Below are 21,706 nucleotides of genomic sequence, written 5' to 3'. Positions count from 1 at the left end.
GAGTAGTCGTTCCATCCAACCCTGCGCTGCACAGGGTGCTGCATAATATTCAACATGGCTGACGCTTCTATTCGCAAATCGTGAGGAAACATCATGGTCTTTATCAACGCAAAAGAAAAGTAAATATTAACACGCCGGTTAATAAATTCCCGGCTTGTCACACGTGTTTTGGCGGGTAATTGGTGCCGGCTCCTAGTCATAGAGTACATAGAGTCGTAATGTAAATGGGAGAGCTGGCGCCATGTTCTGCTCGACGAGTTCCGAGCCCGGTGTGCGCCGAGTTCGGGTCACTTTTTCGATCCAAAATGGCGGTGTGGAATACATGGTGATTCCTATCTCCTTCGTTGTTGTTGTTGTTGTCATCGGATGGCCGGGTACCCGTGTATCGCAAACAATCGATTATGTATCGAAAAAGTGACCCGGCGTCACACAGGAGTTTCGGAATTCGGGACATGGAAAATGCTTAAAAGTGGCGCCAGCTCTCCCAATTACATTACGACTCTATGTACTCTATGCTCCTAGTGCACAAGGGTTAGATGGAACGACTTCTCTTTCGAAATGTTCACCTGTGGCGTTGCGTGTTTTTTTTTTTTTTTTTTTTTTTTTTTTTTTAAGTGGAAAGCTTACAAAACGCATATTTTCAATGCAGATTGTGGAATAAGGATTGTATTACAGACTTCTTCGATGCGCTCATCGTGATTTTTGAGCCCTTTCTAGTAATAAGAAACATTTATTCTTTTTGCTCTAGCTGAAGTTTGCAACAGGCCAATTGAAATCGTGTAGAATCATCGTCAACAACCCTTAAGATCGATATTAATTTGTGACCTTCAGCGGAAGAGGTATCGTATATGTAGAAACGGTATATTTTAAAGATCTCGCAAAACGATGTAATCGGGTGAGGCTTAAGTTAAGGTCGAAGGTCAATGCTTGAGTCCCTTCATGGGGAAAGTTAAGAATAGTCGGCTCATGGGTGTCATAAGCAATTGAAAAGATTACACGGTTTGAACGTTTTTCCGAATTCCTTTCTACCATCACCTCACTTAGTTTGTCCCTTGACGTACCCTGGAATGTCCCCGTGCATTCCAAGTTATATAATCTTGGCAATCGGTGAAAACATAATTTTTTTACCGTTTATGACATTGTAGAGGCCTACAATACGAGAGCTGATCAGAAATGGATTCTTCAGGTCTTACTTCTCAGCATTTCCAGTATGTAATTTTCATGGACTCCATACATAGATTAGTACCGACTGAAAAACCGCACGAAATCCGGCGAGTTGATGAGAAAATTTTGCTATGTACCTATTTACGAGCGAATCATCCGCGATATCGCAGAGATGACTTTCTCCTGGCCAACGAAATGAGGGCTCATCCATAATACTAATTATTTGAGCCGGAGTTGAGCTAGCACGCACTGACTGGCAACCATTCTACCTTGCGAAGGAAGAACGCCGTATGAGCTTTTGGGAGTTGCCAAATTCACCCCAGTAAAATTTTTATTTGTCACGAAAGTAATGCATATTTTTCCTTGGGATTTTCAGAAACTTCAGGTAAATTTGCAATTAAGATTATTTGAAAAAATTGTTAAGTACCTATGATTACTGCAAGAGAGTATGGACGTCTCAAAACATAGAGTTCTTATGGCAAAAAAGAGCAGCCAACCCTCCCCCTCGAAAAAGTCTAGCAAAATCCGGCTGCCAATTTTCATATTCAAGTGTCCCACCAATTTGGTCAATAATGTCTTTAAGTCAGCGTCCTTCCGCAAAACTGAGGAGATAAGGAGCATTGATGAGACATGTCCATACTCTGCTTATCAAGGTACTCTGAAAAATTGGAGCAAAAATGTACACACTTTCCCTTGAAAATTCATTATTTTTCAAGAAAAATATGTTATTATCTAAAAGTTCATACGGGGTTCTTCCTTAGCACGTTAACACGGATCGCGCATGCGCAGGCGTAGCTTCAAGTTCGCGGCGACCGACGCGGCAAGTCGTGTGCAAACGATGCATCTAATTTACGCTCTAGATCCGCTCTGTGCTAACAGGCAACGGAGAATCGACAGCTAGCAGTGGCGTAATGCGACTTCGCTTCCTTCCTCAAAATCTGGTCAAGTTTCCTTTTCACGATCTACTTTCGAGGAAAGTGTATCAGCGAATCGTGATAACTCGTCAATCAGAGAGACCGGACGCACCGATTTAGTGGCTACGTCATTCAATATACAGGATGATAAAAAAGTCCCGCACCACCCCTAAGGCTCTTGCCTCTAGAAGGATCCCCCTAAAATTTTGGGGATTCCAAAAGTCGTTTCCTTTGACCTATGAGCTCCCACAAGAATCCGAATCTTTATCTCCATTTGTTCAAAATAATGATACACGAAAATAGATTGAACAATCTAACGGAACAAAACACAAGCAAATGGGAAACCCAGGTTAAAAAACAAACAGAATGCCTGGGACTTTGCGAGATGATTTTAACCTGGTCGAGAAAGGGGTTAAAACCACCCCGAAACGTCCCAGGCATTCGTTTTGCTTTTAAGCCTTGAGTTCTCATCTTTGTGTCTTATTTTATTTAAAAGCTAAGGGGACGATGTCTAATACTCGTATGCGGGACTTTTAGATCACTCTGTACATAGTTGAAAATGTTCTTGTTTTTTAGGTTTTTGTTTATAGGGAAACCGCCGAAGATTTGAATACTGATTGGCTTAACCATAGTCACGAAATTGGTCCATCAATGAGACTGGCTTCAATGGCAGACGATTCAATTGCCCACGGCAAGGAAGAAAACATAAGCAAACTGAAAAATAATGACCAGCAATGTTTTGCGAACACGCAGGGAGGATAAATCGAAATTTAAGAAAACACCATTGTCTTATTTTCGAGCAGTCCACCCGTCTTAGCACGTAGCCACGTGCTTATTCTACGTTCTTAGAAGGGCGTTACGCCCCCGCAACATGGCTCTCATGGTGGAAAGAATCATATGTGGTTTCATGAAAGAAATTCCGTGCATGGGGCAACACATGACAAAAATGAGTGTTCCATGTCCACAAGAAAATTTTGAGTATCGTAAAGTAAAATTTTTGCCTTACTCAAAAACAAGTTTCATTTTTTCTATCGAACATCGATTTTGCCTCAAAACATAGCAAATCGCACGCCATGTCATGGCGTTTTAAGGCTGCAACGATGGTGTAACTAAGGAATCGGATATCAAGATGGTTCAATAATGCAAAAACTTTTTGGATTATTGTAATCTGTTTGTGTTAAATAAAAACATGTAGACATTCAGAGGTAAAGAAAAGGGATAGGAAGTATTGATTATGTTCCTGGAAATTATTTGAACAGACGTTTTTTCTCTTGTAGAACGCATTGGGTTTGGTTAGGTTAAGCAACTAAACTAACTTCCTTGCAATGCGGAGAGTATCACGGGATCTGAAGGCGCCTTAAAACGTGGTCGCGCTTTTGAAGTTCGTTACCAATGAAACCTTTGCTATTTTGATGCGAATTATTGCAATTTGACGACTTAAGACGCACGTAGCTTACTAATTGCCAGCGATTGCTGATTGCATGTGACATGATGCATTAAAGCATTAGTTACATATTTTCTGTTCAAAAGTTTATGTACAAAGCCATTCACGCAACATAGGAAGTTTGTAAAATAGCTCTCAGAGCGATATATTGACTTGTGCATTTACCACTGGTAAAAAAGTTGATGCATGAGTTTTAAAACAAGTTATTTTTAACATTCATTAACTACACAAGGGTAGCTATATTATGCTTATACTTACGCATCGGAAGCGCATTACCATAAGATATTTCATTACTGCGAGTTGATTACTGAAATTGATTGAAAGATGATTGAATTTGATTGAAAGAGGACAAAAGGAGAATGATAGAGCGATTCTCCTGGTTGAACAGGCGGTAGTTACAGACTAAAGGGAGAAAATCATGACTAGCTACAGGGTCTCTCGTTGGTTGTTGTTATTAAGTATCTCCTCAGTGCATTGCAACCTTTCGCTTCCACAAATAGGACCGCTCTATTTTCCCTTTATCTTCTTTGCCTATCGCTTTGTCTATCAGTTTCAGTAATCAGCCCATTAGTGACAATCACCAAGGGAAGAGAGGGGCCGAGGCACCAGCGACTATCATCGTTCCTTTAATGTAAGGACGTATCTCTATTTCCATATGATCAGTAGCGTGGCGTGAATGATCGATTATCGATATCTCGTCATTTGAAGACATGGTAAAGAATCGATTACTAAGGTGTTCGCTGCGAACACCCTGATAATTGATCTTTTTTCATGGGTTGGAGTGGCGTATCAATCGATACATCGCAAAGCACGCCACGCCACTGCATATGATCCATGGAAAGCATAGAAGTATTTGGAGAACAGTGCTCATGTGGAAATCGACATACGCCCTTGTGTGAATGGGGAGACGCTATGAGAAGTTGAGTGAACGCAAGTTGATTTAGTCATGAGTTTATTTGCAGTTACTCCCCCGCCTCGTGGTCCGCGGTTCATTGCGCTCATTCATATTCATTGCATAGACAGAGACAGAGAGAGAGACAGAAGAGTGTCTATAATGTATGAATTAACCGGCCTGGAGCGCACGAGCATCGGGTACCCACGAATGTCGCGCACTAATTGCCTATCTTCTTCCTATCTCCACTCCAGTTTCCGCACTCACCCACAACCTACATTGCTCGCTGCTCAAGCTTGAAATACTTTCTTTCTCACTCCTTCCATCCACCTGGCCGTGGTTTACTGACCCAGGAGTCCGCACAAAATTTTATGAAATTTCAACTGGGCCTGTACCGTAGATGAGGTATGAATTAGGCCACCACCCAACACACTATCCCCTCGACTTTTTGACAAGAAAGCGAATCACAAAATGGGAAGTCTGGAAATTAACTCCTAAACAATTTTCGATGCAGGCGTTTACAACAAACAATTTACCAGAGAAGTATAACTCAACAGCAAAGCAACTCACAAGAGGTGCCTTTTGTACGACTCAGCACGATTGCTTTACTTAAAAGTCAGCTTTCTTTCCAATATCAAAATTTTCCTCGTCATTTCTTCCATTTTAGGAAACATGACATCAGCGACATTTCGAGCGATACGAACACAAGTTATCAAACAACCGAAGATCCACCGAGTCTACCGATTACGGTTTCCTTTCGATGTTACATAACCGCAAGAAAAAATAATAATCCGAGGGAGAAAAAATGCTCTTTATGTAAAAGCCATAGGCAACGCGTGTATTTCCGCGATACGCCGGACCAATTAAATTCGTGTCTTGTACCATCAAAACCTAGACGCGTCCTTGATTCGCGAAGAGATAAACCCGAATGGACCCACTCGCTAATTAACCTACATTCACGATTAAAACAGTTTTTTTCATTTTTCCCATATTTTCGTGTGTCGAGCGAAATTTGAGCTGAATTGGTGTTCGGCACAATTTTGCGACGGTATCATTTCGACTGGGGAAAAGGGCAAGGTAGAGCACACTTAATCCACGTGATATCACTAATCAGGTGCGATTAATCGAACGGTCGAAATAATCAATTGACCGGATAAATAAAAATATTTAAACGGGGATAGTCGATAATCGATCGGTTATCGAGAGCGTGTGCCCACGAAGCCGGCCGGCTGGTTATCTCTCAAAGGTGAGGGTCTGAAGTGTAACTGGATGAAAGACGTTGAACGGGACTTCAATACCACGATATGTAATTTCGGTGTGAGACTTATCGATAAGAAGCTGATCACTGATCTGAGTCTAAAAAATCACGTTCAACGTTGGTTTTACTTCGCTCTAGATTGATTAGTCAGTTGTATAGAATTCCGATTGGTATTGACAGCATCATTGATAACGCACGTGGTTCATGCGACGTAGATGATCGCCCGGGAAAGTATACGTCTGGCAAAAGAATAAAAAAAAAATCCGGTTGAATATCGAGCAGGGCAGGTAAGTGCAGCCGTTTTATCGAAGAAAGCAGTGAGGCATTAAATTAAATTTTGAGAAAATGAGTTAAGTAGCGTTTGAGTGGACATTTTTATCACGACGAGAAACAATAAAGTAAGAACTGCCAAGCGGATACTTTTCAGATTTCAATTTTGCGAATTTGGATGATAAACTTCAAGAAACAACCTAGTAAGAACTGCTATTTTGACATGGAGGAATTAAATAGCTCAGCGGATACTTTTCAGATTGAAAGTTTGCTAATTTGGATGATAAAATATTTCCCATAAATTTCGAATGGAGCCTCAAAAAGAAGAATGATGCCAGGGAATACGTAAGTAAAGCACGAAATCGTTTATCGGTTCAATGAAAGCTTATATCGACACAATCGGACCGCATTAAGCAGAAAGGAACCTAGTCACATCAGCTATTGACAAATTCAATTTGGCAATCTAATATTTTACATGAAAACGCTTGTGCGGATATTTGTGCTTTCAGTGAATTTTCTGCATAGTGCAAAGCAAATTCCTAAAAATTTTCAAAGGAATCCATACAAACGTTCTCTTGTAAAAAATTAGATTGCCCAGTTAAATTTGGCAATAGCATATTTGCTTGGTTCCTTTCTGCTGAACGCGGTCCAATTATGTCTTTATCAAATAGGCAACTATTCGCGCTCCTCGGTAGGTTTATTGCCTAAGCGAAAATATTGAAGGCGAACTTTAGATGGACGATATCGGTCAATAAGTTTACGTATGGTCTGTTGGTTTTATTTTTTATGGAGGGAAATTATATTTCTTATTTTTTTTCAGTATGTGTGAAAAATAATCTAGGATTTTAAGAACAAACGGCCTCACTAAAAATCAGTCGTTAATGAAGGAAAAGCAGTATCACGATATTGCAAGGGTCATCGCTACGCGGAACAGCTTAGCCGAGTGGCACTGCTGCAAGCTGCTGCGCTTGTCAAGTGGAGGCTCGCCGCGACATAGTTGCTTCGAAAGAGAAACTTTTCACCGACCATGCCAATTCTCAGTTGCGTGCCAACCGATGACGAATCTTCGAGAAACGGCCAGAAGAGAAAAAGCAAAAATAAATCTGTTCATGAACAAAGATATTTTCTTTTGCAGTTATATTTGGATAGAAATACCTCATCGAAAGGAACACATCTCTATTGGAAGGGTCCGCCAATTTGAAGTGCCCACTTGCATAGAAACCAAAGTCTGCTTGTATCAAAGTGGCCACTAAACTAATTTCAGGTTTTTTTTATTTTCACTCTCACATGACCTAACCTTCAAAATTACCAATGTGTTCATTTCTTCCCTAAAAAGGTATTCTAGTTTTGATCCCATTCAAACAAAATCTCCGAGCGCCTCCAAAAAGGGGCACTTCTGCCATGCCAAGCAAGAACGCCGTAAATCCATCCAGATTTTCCCGCATTTTTGGAACTTACACTGGAAAAAAAAACACATTGGATCTAGAGTCCAGACGCATGAAAACATTGACAAGAAAAAGGACTCTTGATTCAATCAGATTTAAGCTTAAATCAAAAGGAAGTCCGCTCAAATTAAGAGGCTTGGTTCTTGATTTACGCTTAAATCTGATTGAATCAAGAGTATTATTTCTTGTCGTTGTTTTTAAGAGTCTGGACTATAGATCCAATGTGTTTTTTTCCAGTGTAACACTTTATAAAATAAAAACTGTTTTACCCTTGCACCTCAAATTTTCAGGTTAAGTTCTAGATAGTACTTGCGAAAGAAATCTATAAAAACATCGTCCGCAGGTACTCAAGTTTTTCTGCTATGATACATTGTTTCCACGAAAAAAAAAAATTAAAATATCGTTTACGGCGTTTTTGCATTGCACGGCAGACTTTTTTTTAACAATTTTGTACCCTGCCTGGTCCATTGACCCATTGGCGAGGAGTCCCGCAAAACGGCACCAAAGGCCGCGGCCGTATCGCGGGCGGGAATGACGCGGACCCCTGCGGCTGATGCGGCGCGGCGGCGCACAGTGGATCGAGTCAATAAGAATGAAGTTTTTGACTAAAATTGCAAATTTTAATGTTTATTTCGTCACATTTTGACTTTCAAGGGGTGCTTTGAGAAGAAAATTTTAAGAGAAAGCCAACGGAACCACTTTCAGAACCTCAAAGTATTGTAAGAACGGAGTTATAAGCGTTTAAAGTTTCCAAATTGTGTCCCATTGACTTGATCCACTGTGTGGCGGTGGTGGCGGCGGGAAGCATGCTCGTACTTACGTACGTCACCTTCTCCGCGGGGCAACTACCGTTAAGCGAGCGAGTGAGCGGCGACGTTGCCAGCGGTGGCCCTTTCCCCCGCGCCCGTGCCGCGCCGCACAGTGGATCGAGTCAGACAGAGACGTCGGACATTAAATTTTCGACTAAAACTGCAAATGTCGGTGTTTATTTCGTCACATTTTAAATTTCAAAGGGTGCTTCTCGAAGAAAATTTTATGAGGAAACCAATGAAACCGCTTTTAGAACCTCAAAGATTAGTTTGAACGGAGTTATAAGCGTTTAAAGTTTCCGAATTTTGTCCGACTTCCCGTGTTGACGCGATCCGGTGTGCGCCGTGAGCGACCGGTCCGGTGAGCTAACTGGCATGCTGTTCTAACGGGTCCACGCCGCACTCTGACTTTCATTCAAAAATCTCACGAGGAATTCTGCCGACCCACCGCCAAACGGGCCCCCAGCCCCCCCCCCCCCCTCCCCCGGGCGCAGCATCTCATCCTGATCCGCCCCCTGAGCCATCGCGAGTTATCGTGGATCCGACTCGGGTGCAGCCCGAAGCGAGCTCTGGGGCACCTATACTACCGGGTGTTCAGGAAAAAGGCCGTATCAACACTCCAGCGTTGCCAGATTTAGTCCTAAAGGGTGATCAAAAAGTCCCGGAACACTAGCGCCAGGTATCACCTCTGCAACGAATTGAGATAGGGACTTGAAATCGTCACCCTCGGGCAAGATATCACAAGCGCCATGCAACGTTTAAAAATTTCCGCCTCCATTTTTTTATACACACTGGTAAAAAAAGTAGCTTGGATCTAGAGTCCAGACTTTTAAAAACATTGACAAGAAAAAATACTCTTGATTCAAATGGAAGTCAATAGGCAAAAATTTCCGCCTCCATTTTTTTATACACACTGGTAAAAAAAAGTAGCTTGGATCTAGAGTCCAGACTTTTAAAAACATTGACAAGAAAAAATACTCTTGATTCAAATGGAAGTCAATAGGCTTGGCTCTTCGATTCAAGGAAAAATCCGATTTAATCAAGAGTATTTTTTCTTGTCAATGTTTTTAAGGGTATGGACTCTTGATCCGAGCTACTTTTTTTACCAGTGCAGAGAAACTGTCCAAAACTGTCCACTGAATTTCCTTTGTGCTTCCGATAAAATTCAGTGAGATTTTCAAACAGATACAACCAACAATTTCTCTGTAAAAAAAGAAAATGACGGCGGAAATTTGGCGCAGGGCGCTTGTGATACTTCAGCCGGAAGGTGACGATATGTTGTGAGTGTCCCTCTGTCTGAGGTAGCGACTTTGAGGAACCCCAACAACGTTAACAGAACCACGGTTGGCAATTTTGATGGGGCTAAACATGCGATACAACTGTCGTGACTTCCAAGTGGGTAAAGTTGCATATCCAATAAATGAAGGAGAATCTCTTTCGACTGATCAACGACTTTAACGCAGGAGTAAGAAAGTTGGATGGAGCGAAACGCATGATACAACTATTGCTACTTCTAAGTGGGTAAAATTGCATATACAAAATGAGGGAGAATGTCTCTTTTCGACTGACTCAGAGACTTTAACGCAGGAGCAGAACGCTTAGATGGAGAGCAACACATACAAAGATTTCGACCTCCAATAAAAAGGTACGATTGCATACCCACGAAATGGAGGAGGACAAAAGCTCATTCCGGTTGAATCAGAGACTTCAACGCAGGAGTAGGAACTTGTATTTGGCAAAAAAGATGATACAACTATTTCGACTTCTAAGAAGGTAAAATTGCATATCCACTCAGTAAAGGCGAGCATATGGTGTTCTATATCATCCCAACTATTCGGTTCGTCAAACCCAACTTTCAGGCTGGATAACCGAACGCTCGGCTCGTATAACTGTACTTATTAGGTAGAAAGAACTAATTAAAGAAGTTTGATTACATGAATCAAAATGTCGGTTTTATTCTAAAGAGTGAATCCTCAGCTCACACACAAATTTATGACGAGGATGTTAATACTTCGTAAAAATAGTGCAAACTCAATGATTTTTACAAAACTTTAGAACAAAAGTGTTGAATTTTTGAGAATGACATTAACTAGGGAAGTCGAAAGAACATAATTTTAAGCCCACTGAGTCCCGATAAAAGTCTGAAATGACCATACTCTCGCTAAAATAATTCTATTCTAGTGCACGCAGCACAAATTTGTACTTTGATACCAGACTTTGAGGCTGACAAAAAACATCAATAGATCAATCCGACTAGTAATGTTCCAACGTCAAATGCTGATTTGAATATCGTCCTTTGAATGAAACCGAAAATAATGACACCTTCCTGGTTAGCAAATAATAAAATAGTTTCTATAGCCTCGCAAATGATTTATCTCGACCTTGAGCTTTTAGGACTTGGCGAAGATATTCGAAAGAACCGTTACATCTGTCATGTACCTGCACTCAGTGCATTCTAAATAGAACAAGAACAGGTTAAATATCTCTGCCAATTGGAATGTCAGAAATACGTCAAAAAACTGCAGCTTAAATTCTTGCCGAAAGGGAAATCTAACACAATTTGCACGATCCGATTATAAGATTAAATGTTTCATAAAAGTTCACAGGTCAAAAGCTATTTTTGGTTGTGTTCGCCCAAAAGAAAATGGTTTGTTGCTCGGCATGCAGTTAGGGCCTCTTCGAGCTGAAGGCTGGAAAAGTAGAGTTAAGAAATTTCCTTCCCGGTTTTCAAGTCCGATACGTCCTTGCCTGGTAGTCAGGTAGCCGGGTGGATTAACCCTAGGACACCACGTATATTGTCTCTGAAACCAAACGATTCGATCAGTGTAAAAGAGGTGCATTTCAAACTGCGATCTGGTTACCCAGCGTCGGGACGACCGGTGAGCCGTTGACCGGTGCAGTGACTTGTGGACTATTGCGTCACAAGAAGTGGTACAAGATGTTCTTACGCGTTAACCCATGCCACTCATTCTCACTGCACTTACATGATGCCTCTCGTTTCTCGATGCCCCCGCTTGGATTTTCACGGGGATCCTTGCTCTTACGTGAATGTGCTTCGCATAATTACGCGAGGCGAACCTCTCCGGTTAATAACAGATATTTAGAGCCACGTCATTCAAATGCCGAAGGTTCCGTTAAACTCTTGACGGCGGGATGGGTTCGTATATTTTATTTCCTTCCTGCTACCCGTCCTTCTCGGCTTTGCCTTATCATTAGAATCCTCGATTCGCACGCGAAAAGACATCCTTTCCTCTCTACGCATCAATCTGGACTTTGTTCTTCCGTGCTAAGGAAAAACGCCGTATGAGCCTTTAGACGTTGCCGAACCTCCGTTGATAAATCACGAATTTTCAAGAAAAACTTGTGGCATTTTTCATACGAATTTTCAGAGAATTTTGTTCGTAATTTGGACCCCGTTAGGCAGAAAGGAACATCTTTTCTGAAAGTTCTATTAAAATTTGCCTCGCACAGAGAAGAAAAATCATGCTGAAGTTTCAAGAATTGACTTTAAGTAGTCCTTTACTGAAAAAATGAACGATCAGGAAGTCTGCAACGTTGCACACCGAGATACGTGGTTTGGGAGTTTCACCGTCCTATGCTTTACACCTTGATTAAGAGAGCCTTAAAAGTAGCATCATAGAAAGACACATTTAACGAGCCTCGAGTAACATTTGGACGTATTTCTATCAAACGGAACTATGTGCATTCAGACATGAGCTCTGAGACCCATCAGAATATGTGCAAAACAGGGCTCACGTCATAATACACATAGTTCCGTTTAACAAAAATACGTCCATTTAATAACAGAGTAACTTTGAGATTAGATTCTTGCGTTTGACACTGCAAAAAATACACAATATAAAACAAATATTCCATGATTTTGAGAAACGCATGGATGAACGTGCCCTGAAATCCTCAAAATGCGCGTTATACATTTTTTTATTTCATTTTAATTTTTTTTCAGTAGAAAATGATTGTAATCCCTCTCAACGATTTAAGTCTAAAGTAATCAAGTTTAATTTTTCTACAAGTTCGTGTTGGATGTCCTTTCAAGTTTTAATGATGTTATTTTTAAATTAAGGTCTCCTTATTTATGATGTAAACCATGAGGCCTTCCTAATGAAAGGGGCTGTTGGAAAAATGACGAAGAATACGGCCTATGTAAGGTTAAAAAACACATCTTACCGACTAAATACGTCATTGTTAGTATATACTACTATTTCTATGAAGTTAGTTCCTGTTTCCTATACAACGTCCGTTCAGTCCCTATTAAACAGCCGTCTTTGATGAACATTCCATTAACGCTATAGGAGCAGTCCAGAGGTTAGTACTGCCGTGCTAAGGAAGAACGCCGTATGAGCATTTGAGAGTTGCCAAATTTCCTTCGATAAAATGTTTATTTTTGAGGAAAATTATGAATATTTTTCCTTGAAATTTTCAGAAATTTTAGATCAAATTACAAACAACATTATCTAAGATATTGGTAGAAAAATATTCAACAATTTTTCTGAAAATCAGTGATTTCCCAGGGGAAATTTGGCAACGCCAGAAGGCTCATACGGCGTTTTTTCTTAACACGGTACAGTATGAGATAGTAATTTTTGGAGCGTGACAATACACGGTTTCAGCTCATTTATCTCTTTAGCCCGCGCAAGCACTTTTTATTATTTAATCATTTTATTATCTTCCCTTGAAGTCGCACTGAATGTTGCGAACGTTTCCGGAATTAGTTTAAGAACCCATTAAATCGTTTGATTTCAATAGAGCTATACGTGCGCGCGCGTTTCCTAATTGTATAAAATTCCTCATGAAGGTGACAAAGATTTTTATTCCTCCCATGCTTCAGCTCCTAGGTCATGAAGATCGATTCTTACGAGCAACAGACGACATATTTGACAAAATGTCTAGAGTTTCACAAAATCTCAAATATTTTTACGCGTTCCGTTTAAATGAGAGTTATTTCCGTGATCATAAAGTTTTCAGACGAAAAACAATATAAAATTTACAACTGCACAAAGGATGTGGGCGATTTTTTTTCTCTTTTGCTTACGTTCATTGTATTTCATGGCATTATGGTGTTTTTTTTTTTGTTTTTTTTTTTGTTTTTTTTTTTTTTGAATATCGTCACTATTGAAATGTGTACTATTAAGTTTTCTTCAGAACATTTAAACAATGTAAAATCTCCTAATTTTATCCATTCCGAAAACCTCATGGACTTAAAATATTGGAGGAGATTGGATCGAATTTCATGCCCGTGAGACAAAACTCGAAACACAGGGAGCTCAAGGAGTTGATTAAAACCAGTTCTTTACTTAGATCACGGCTGAGAAAACTCTGTATCCTGAGTAGATGATTGAACCAGGATCATCTTGAGGTAAGCTACATGATACTCGTCAGTTTGCCCGACATTTCTTGCCTTCTTCCCAGCTCCTCACATTTTAAAAACTTTCAGTTGGAACAAACACAGTGGATTGAGTCAATGGAAAAGATCGAACAGGTATTGTTTCACTAAAACTGCAAATTTCGACGTTTACTTCGTCAAATTTTAAATTTTCAGGGGTGTTTCTCGAGGGAGATTTTACAAGAAAACCATTTGAATCAAATTTTAAACCTTAGCGTTTTGTATTAACGGAGTTGTAAGCTTTTAAAGTTTCCAAATTTTGTCCCACTTCTCCCATAGACTTGTTACATTGTGCGACAGACAGTGGATCGAGTCCCTTGGAGAGGTCGGATATGAAATTTTTGACTGAAACTGCAAATTTTCACGTTTATTTCGTCACATTTTGAACTTCTAAGGGTGCACCAAGTAAAAACTTGTACGAGGAAACCAATGGAAAACCTTTTAGAACCTTAAAGTTTCGCATAAACGGAGTTAAAAGCTTTTAAAGTGTCCAAATGTCTGACCTCTCCCAGTGGCATGCATCAATGGGAATGGTCAGACACAATTTAGAAACTTTGAAAACTTATAACTCCGTTTATACAAAACTTTGAGGTTTTAGAAGTGGTTTCATTGGTTTTCTCGTGAAATTTTCTTCTGGAACCACCCCTTTAAATTTAAAATGTGACGAAATAAACATCGAACTTTGCAGTTTTAGTTAAAAATTTCATGACCGACCTCTCCGAGTGGCTCGATCCACTGTGCGGCGTCGGCGACGTATCACGACGCGTGGCGTGGGGTCGTCGGCGGGATTAGCCGCTCCGCGCAATAGGCCGGGGACGCCCTGCGCGGTGCGGTAGCCCGGTGGCACCGGTGACCCGAACCGAATGACCCCGGGTCCCCGGTCTCGGCTCCGGCCGAAACGAAACGAGGGATCCCTCCCGATGAGGAATGAGGATGCGCCAATATAAGAGTCTGCTAAACGGTTGCTCGTCGGCGTCGCCGCACGTCGCCGTCACGTCGCGTCGCGTCGGCCGGTTCGTTGCGTTCGTCGGACTACTCTCCAATCACATGATGATCGTTGTGAATGAGACTTGAAGCCTCGCTCCTCTCTAGCCGACTATTGTCTGCTCGCTCGGAGCCACGTCTTTTCAAAAAGCCTGTCTAAAAAAGAGACTTTTTGTGCTCCTTTTCGGGAAGCTCAGGGATTTTACTCAAATTTAGCCTGAACGAAACCTAACGATATGGCAATCCTTCGGTTAAAGTTTTAGGTTTAACCGAACCTTACCTTATAACCTTAGAACCTTAAATATAAAGCTCGTTTAGAGAAGCTTTTTAAAGCTCGTTTAAATACACTGATTTAAAGTTACTATTTTTTATCCCCCTTTTCCACCTATTTTTTGCCCCATTTTTGCGGGATATTTTTCGAATGTGACTTGAACGAAACGTAATGATAAGACTGTCCTCCGGTAAAAGTGATAGCTTGAGTAATAAGCTTGTTTTGGCAATACAACTTTTCAAATTTTACATTTTTTATCTTTGAAAAATGCTAATACTTTGACGTTCCTCGGTTAAGAAAGCAACTATAGTTGACTTTTTTTTATTTTTTGAGGCAAAGTAATATCAACTGATGATTTTGTGCTTCAGAAAATAAAACGGGATCAACTACGTTGAGTTATTTCTTTCAATCTAAAAACTAGAAAATAACATTTTTTAAAAAAAAAAATGTAAACTTTACAGCGCTGTATTGCCGAAAGGAGCTTTGAACTCTAGCTCATTTTAAAATTGTCTCTCCAAGTGGATTTGTTTAGGCAATACTTGAGCAAAATCCCTGAGTTCCCCACAAAGGGGCACAAGAAGATCCTCTTTTTGACAGGCTCTTTCCATCAGGTACGCCGCGAGAACACCGAAAGATCCGCAGATAGTTAGCAGAAAATGTGTTCAATGATTATCCGCAAAAAAACCAAAAAATTTGTCAATATTTGCAGCAAATTCTAAAAAATACACCGGCAATCCAAGTTTTTCAAGAATATTCGTCATAACTAGTCCGCATTTAGACAGATCCACGTGATAATCCTCGTCTCAGAAAATATTCTAGAGTGTATAACTATCCGCAAAAATGATTTCACCGACTTTTACGACTAGAATTATACTATGTATAAATAAACCAAAAATCTGCATTTTCCTGAGTTCTCCCTGGAGGTTCCCGCGTTTTCTTTCAACCCGCAAATAGCTCAAATTTTTACAAGATCTGCAGAATAGCGGTAAACCGTGAAATTCTACGCCTCGGGTAGAATTCTCCGCGACAAAATATGCAATAGGGCAAATGACGAATAGGCTCTCAGAGAAGATCGACTTTGACCTTGACTCGACTACATGGCGTCTTGTATACCGGCCACGTGTTTATCCTCAGTTTTCACACAGTGACATATCAATTTTGTTTTATTTTGGCACAATGCTTTTCCTTTCATCGTATGGAGATAGAATTTAAAATAAAACGACCTACAGTAAACGCCTATTTTCCTCCTATATAATGTGCTCTTTCTGAGCAGGCCAAAGTTTTACTACCGTTCGATGGGAAACGTCGCATCAGAATTCGAATTTCCCCAACATTCTCTCTCTGAAAGAACCATTTTTACGAGAACTTATGAATAGTTTTTTTCGAAATTCTTGCGTACGCTTGATTAAATTATAAATATATTTTCCAGAAAATTCAATGAAAAAAATTAAAAAGTTTCCCCCCAAAAATCGCACTTTATCCTAGGTAGTTTGGCAATATTCCAGGGCTCATACAATGTTTTTTTTCTTGACATTGAAGAGCGGGAGCTCTCCTCTCGTATTTTATCGGGTTAGGCTATCGAAAAGAGCACTATCATACGTAGAATATTATACATTGTGATCTAAAAGTCCGAACCCTTTCTGAAACTTTTGAACCGTTGTACTAAAAGATTAAAATTTTGGGTGTATTCGCCTCTCAGAAAAATAGTAGGACCCTGTTTAGCAAAAAGGAACCAAGCCACATCAACTATTACCAAATTTAACTGGGCGATTTATTTTTTTTACAAAAGAGCGTTTGTGCGGATTCCTTTTAAAAATTTTAAAAAATTTGCTTGGTACGATGCAGAAAATTCACTGAAATTAGCATAAAAATCCGCACAGCCGTTTTCATTTAAAAAATTTAATCGCCCAATTAAATTTGGTACTATAGCTATTGTGGCTTGGTTCCTCTCCGCTTAGCGCGCTCCGATATAAAGTTCAAAAAAGTAGCTTTAATTGATCGAAGAATATACCCAAAATTTGAAATCCCCAAGTACAACCCTTCAAAACTTAACACGGGGAGGGGGCTTTTGGATCACCCTAGATATGAAAAAAGTATTTAGTCCCGGACAGTAACTTCTGCTTGAATAGGTTACAACGAGGAGGAATGAACCGCCGCACGGTGGATCGAGCCATTTAGAGAGGTCGGACATGAAATTTTTTACTAAAAATGTAAATATTTATGTTTATTTCGGCACATTTTTCAATTTAAGGGGTGCTTCTGAGAGGAAAATTTCACATGGAAACAAATGGAACCACTTATACATCCTCAAGGTTTCGTATAAACGGAGTTATGAACTTTTAAAGTTTCCAAATTTTGGCCGACCTTTCCCACTGACTCGATCTACTGTGCGCCAGCGAGGGGTACCGCGAAAATTTTTCGCTCCACGCCTCAACACAGACATACATTGTGTACATTGTGCGTAGGCTCCCGGAAAGTAATCACAGGCGAATACTGCCGTGCTAAGGAAGAACGCCGTAAGAACATTCGGGAGTTGCCAAATTTTCATTGATAAAACCTGTATTTTTGACAAAATTAATGCATATTTTTCCATGAAATTTTCAGATATTTTACAATAAATTGTGTAAAAAATTGCCTAAAAATTTGAGAAAATAATATTCACAATTTTCCCAGTAATTTCGGTTTTTATCGGAGGAAACTTGGCAACGTCCGAAGGCTCATACGGCGTTCTTCCTTCGCACAGCAGAATAAGAGGCACCTCTTGTTTGTCATAAACTTTATGAGGCCGCTAAGTGGTTTGGGATCGAGCACGCTTGAATTCTCCCCCGTCGCACAATCAACGAGACGAGTCCAGCATCGCGGCGTCTAGGAAGAGGTCTCTCGGTTCGGATAAAACATAAAAACAACGCCATCTCTCTATTACCTGTCCTCCTGCATACGCTCGCTATGAATCACGCTAGGTAAACAAAAGAGAGCAAACACAACCACGAGACCGGGACAAAGAAGCGCCAAGGAGGGAAACACATACATCATCTGTCTGCCCCGAACCAGGGAGAAAATGACGTCATCTTATAGTTGTCCATGCCGAGGTGGATACGTCAACTTGATTCCTTGAACCATAGTCTAACAAACTCGGATGTGATGGGACTTTTAACTTTAGGTCAGATGAGGATATCGTCATCCTCCGGCCAAAGTATCACAAACGCTATGTGACGTTTAAAATTTTTTTTTTTACGCCTTTTCATTTTTTACGGGGAAATTTTTGGTTGAATCTGTTTGAAAATTTCACAGGACTTGTAACAGGTCTGGATACACGATCAAATTCCGAGCAAATTCTGATCATAGTAGACCAGTTGATGACTGATGGTCACCATGCAACAGTCCTCTTTGATCGAAATTGGAAGCAACGCACACGTGTTCATACGGCGTTTTTTCTTAGTACGGCATAAGTGCAAAAGGAGTGTCCAAAAGCGCTCAAACGATGTAACACCTTGCGTTCTCTAAACAAAGTGGATAACACGCCGAAATCAAGGAATCGGGAAAGTATGTGGTCATTCCTCTTTTGTTTGATTCCGCGTATTTTTTTTCTCCTTCTTTTAATCTGGGCAACAAATAGTATCACAACTCATGAGTTTTATAAAAAAATACCAACACCATGTGAAAGTGAATCACTACGCGAAGAGAGTAAAAAAGTGAGGAGAAACGGAAAACACCTCCCCTCTGTACATTATAAAATGTATAGTTGTGCAGTGCGTCAATCTACTCAGATTGAAATTTCGATCTTTTACCGCGTACAAATTCCTTTTCTTGCGCCTCGGAAAAGACGAAAATAAATTATTCAAGAAAAAACTGTTATAAAACCATCGAATCGCAGGATTTAATGGAACAGAGTCTAATTTCATCAGTTTCCGTAACCGTGGCGGAAAACAGAAAAGCTGAATATTAAGTAAGGCTGGAGTATGCTTTTAATCTTATTTGGTGTTAAGGGCAAAGGATATACATTAACTCTGATAAATAATTAAATACCAGGACGGAAGGGAAATGTGAATTTTCACGTTAGGCTAAGAGAAAATCCCGGGGAAAATAAAATAAATTGTGGTGATGTACATCACAATATATTGGCATTTTAAACATTTTTTTTTTTTTTTATTTTTATTTATTTTTCCTGATGGAAAATTGAGGACAAGTCACGAACTCCTTAATAACATCCTGTAAAAAATACCATGGGCGGCAAACTTTTTATCGATATTCCTCGTCTATTAGACGTCCTTACGCTACTCTTAATGTTAACGCCTGGATACAACTATTCGTGCTTAGCGGATGTCAAGGTTGCATACACGAAAATTTGAAGGCACTCTGGCTATTTTGCCGCAGCAACAATAAGCGCACTGACGGAATGTTATGCTCCGGTGAGTAAAAGGGATGACGAGGTCGGGCTCTTCGTGCCCCTGCGGACTGACTATTGACATTTTTAGACAAAACGATGGACAAAGAAGAGCTTATGGAGCAATTTAATGAGTTGATACGGGTGGTCCTAACAGACAAAATGAGAAAATTATGAACTAATTCTATCATCTCTCGTGCATTGCTTGTAATCTACATATTACTTTCCTTCCTTGTCCACCCCAATCAAGCACCTGTCACTCCATTTTCTCTTTGTCTTTTCTGTCCATCAATTTCAATAATCAACCTGAAGATAATAAGAGCACTTGCTCGTCTTAATTTTTACGGATAGAAGGGTTCTTATTTTAAAATCTAATTGCAAGTATTAAGGTTCAATGCGAACGCCAACCTAACCGACTAATTATAAAAATACCTCATTTCTCCGATTAAAGTCATAAGTAATCACGCAGTTTTAAATTGATCCTTTTTTGGACAACTTTTCCGTCATCACAGCCTTAGACCTCTCGTTCTATAGACTGAAAATTACGACTAGTTTTCCATGTTCAAGGGTGTGGTTTACGAAATAATAGCGACACGATTTCATATATTCGAGCGAGTCCGAAGACATTTCAGTATTTATGATTCTAATCGAAACAGATGCGGTAATGATCGGATTTTAGAGTTTATTTTTTGTAGTGCTGTGGTTGAAACCGCCATTCACTTGGAGGTTGAACTTTTTTCTGTTTTATGGCTCACTCTTGTCGCACACGAAATTCATATTGGCACAAATTTGTATGAGAATGAGTGATTATGCAGCACTTAGATATGTAGATCAGTAAAAATTTTAGCCTTAACTCGGTCAGATGTTTTTAGAGTCCTATTTTTGTGCGCTCTTTTTCAAGTGTAAACATGTATCTGAACAGTAGTATGCGGAAGCTTGATGTGCCTTAAATTCTTACACTGAAGCAATTATTACATTTTTATAGAACAATACCTACGGAACAGCGGGAGTACCAGGGATAATGACACGTGCATGGTAATTTTTGTGAATGTGAATTAAATATTTTCACTTTTTTTAGCCCCAGTGCAGGGTAACGCCGCGTAGTTCACAAGCCACAAGTAACTAAAAATTCCGACCGGAAAATCTCGTAGGAAATATTTTAGGTGTGGGACCGATGCCTTCGAGGACACGAAAGAAATCACTAGCGACGCGACGTCTGGATAACTCTCATCTCTGCTTATCGTCATAACAGTCTTTAAGTCTTCAGTTTGGCATTCATGAAAAGATTCGATAAAGACACCGAGGAAATCATACCTAATCTTTGAACACTAACAGAAGTGCATTGCGCTTATTTGCAGTCTAACCGGAGGTTCATACGTGAAAAAAATCGGAGGGTTCTTCCCGATTTCTAAATTCTAGGCATTTTGTTGCTGTTTTTATATCCGAGAATTATTGATTATCACAACACGCTGAGTACATCAGCCGTCAGGTATTCACGCATACACGAGATTTGATCGAGAGGCATTTTGATATTACTCCAAAAGTTCGTCTCTAGTGAATATCACGCGAGTCAACGTACTTTTGGGATAATTTTGAAGTATCTCTCGATCAATTCTTATACTTTCCATACGTCAGCGTGATGTGACGTCATGATAAAATGTCCTCGAATCCAGAATTTATCAATTGAAGGGTCGATCATCAAACCGTCCTCCAGAGTGCTGAAATTCTCCCCTAGCCGGGGCTGCTAATTTAACAGTTTCAAAACTACATTCAGTGTTCCATGTCGTATGCTTACCTTAAAAAATTCTAGGAGGAACTGCGATTAAAATCCTTTCGGAAAATCCGGGTAAGGAAACTGAAGAACTAAAAGAACAGCACTGAACACTCCCCAAAATCGGGGTAAAAAACCTCGCGGAGGGGGCTAAACTACAGGGATCCGAGGAACGAACTCATGTCGACACGAACTCGGCTCTCGGGCACTGCGTCGGGGAACATTTTCGTCGAGATTTTCGGGATGGTCAGAGTAACACCATGGTTGCGGGCTATCACTGGCGATGACGAGAGACCGATCGCAGGTCACAGGTAAACAAGAACACCGCACTCACACTGCCGTCTTGTCTCGAGCAGAGATTGATAATTACTGCCGAGGCAAAGGTTTACCTGGTTCGGCCGCGGCCGCGGCTACGCTATCCCTCGCCGCCCCCCACCCCCCCCCCCCCGCTCCCGCGCCGGCTAGCGGTGCGGCGGTGGTGGCCATTCGCCTGGTTTCATTCTGATTGTCAGTCCCAAGCGGCTCGAAACCACGCACACATGCGCACATGATCACCCTTCCTTACGGACCACCACCGCGTCGCCGTCGCGCCGCACTGTGGGCCCAGGTCGGGACAATCCAGGTGCTTGAAGGATAAGGTGCATGAGTGCAGTTTTTGATATTTCAAGACTAGAGTTTCAAAATTACACCGAAAAAAAT

General features: G+C 40.5%; 1 protein-coding gene across 1 annotated transcript in view; it reads right to left on the bottom strand.

Moving 5' to 3' along the window:
* Ptr (patched domain-containing protein) overlaps positions 1 to 21,395 on the bottom strand; it is a 110,241-nt gene extending 88,846 nt beyond the window's left edge. The window contains exon 1 of the mRNA XM_019046140.2: positions 21,032 to 21,395. The gene's annotated coding sequence lies outside the window, so the exon portion shown is untranslated. The remainder of the gene's footprint in view (positions 1 to 21,031) is intronic.
* Positions 21,396 to 21,706: the final 311 nt, after the last annotated feature.

Source organism: Bemisia tabaci, chromosome 2, assembly GCF_918797505.1.
Source record: "Bemisia tabaci chromosome 2, PGI_BMITA_v3".
NCBI classification, from domain to species: Eukaryota; Metazoa; Arthropoda; class Insecta; order Hemiptera; family Aleyrodidae; genus Bemisia; species Bemisia tabaci.
This window is presented reverse-complemented; position numbering and strand designations above follow the sequence as displayed.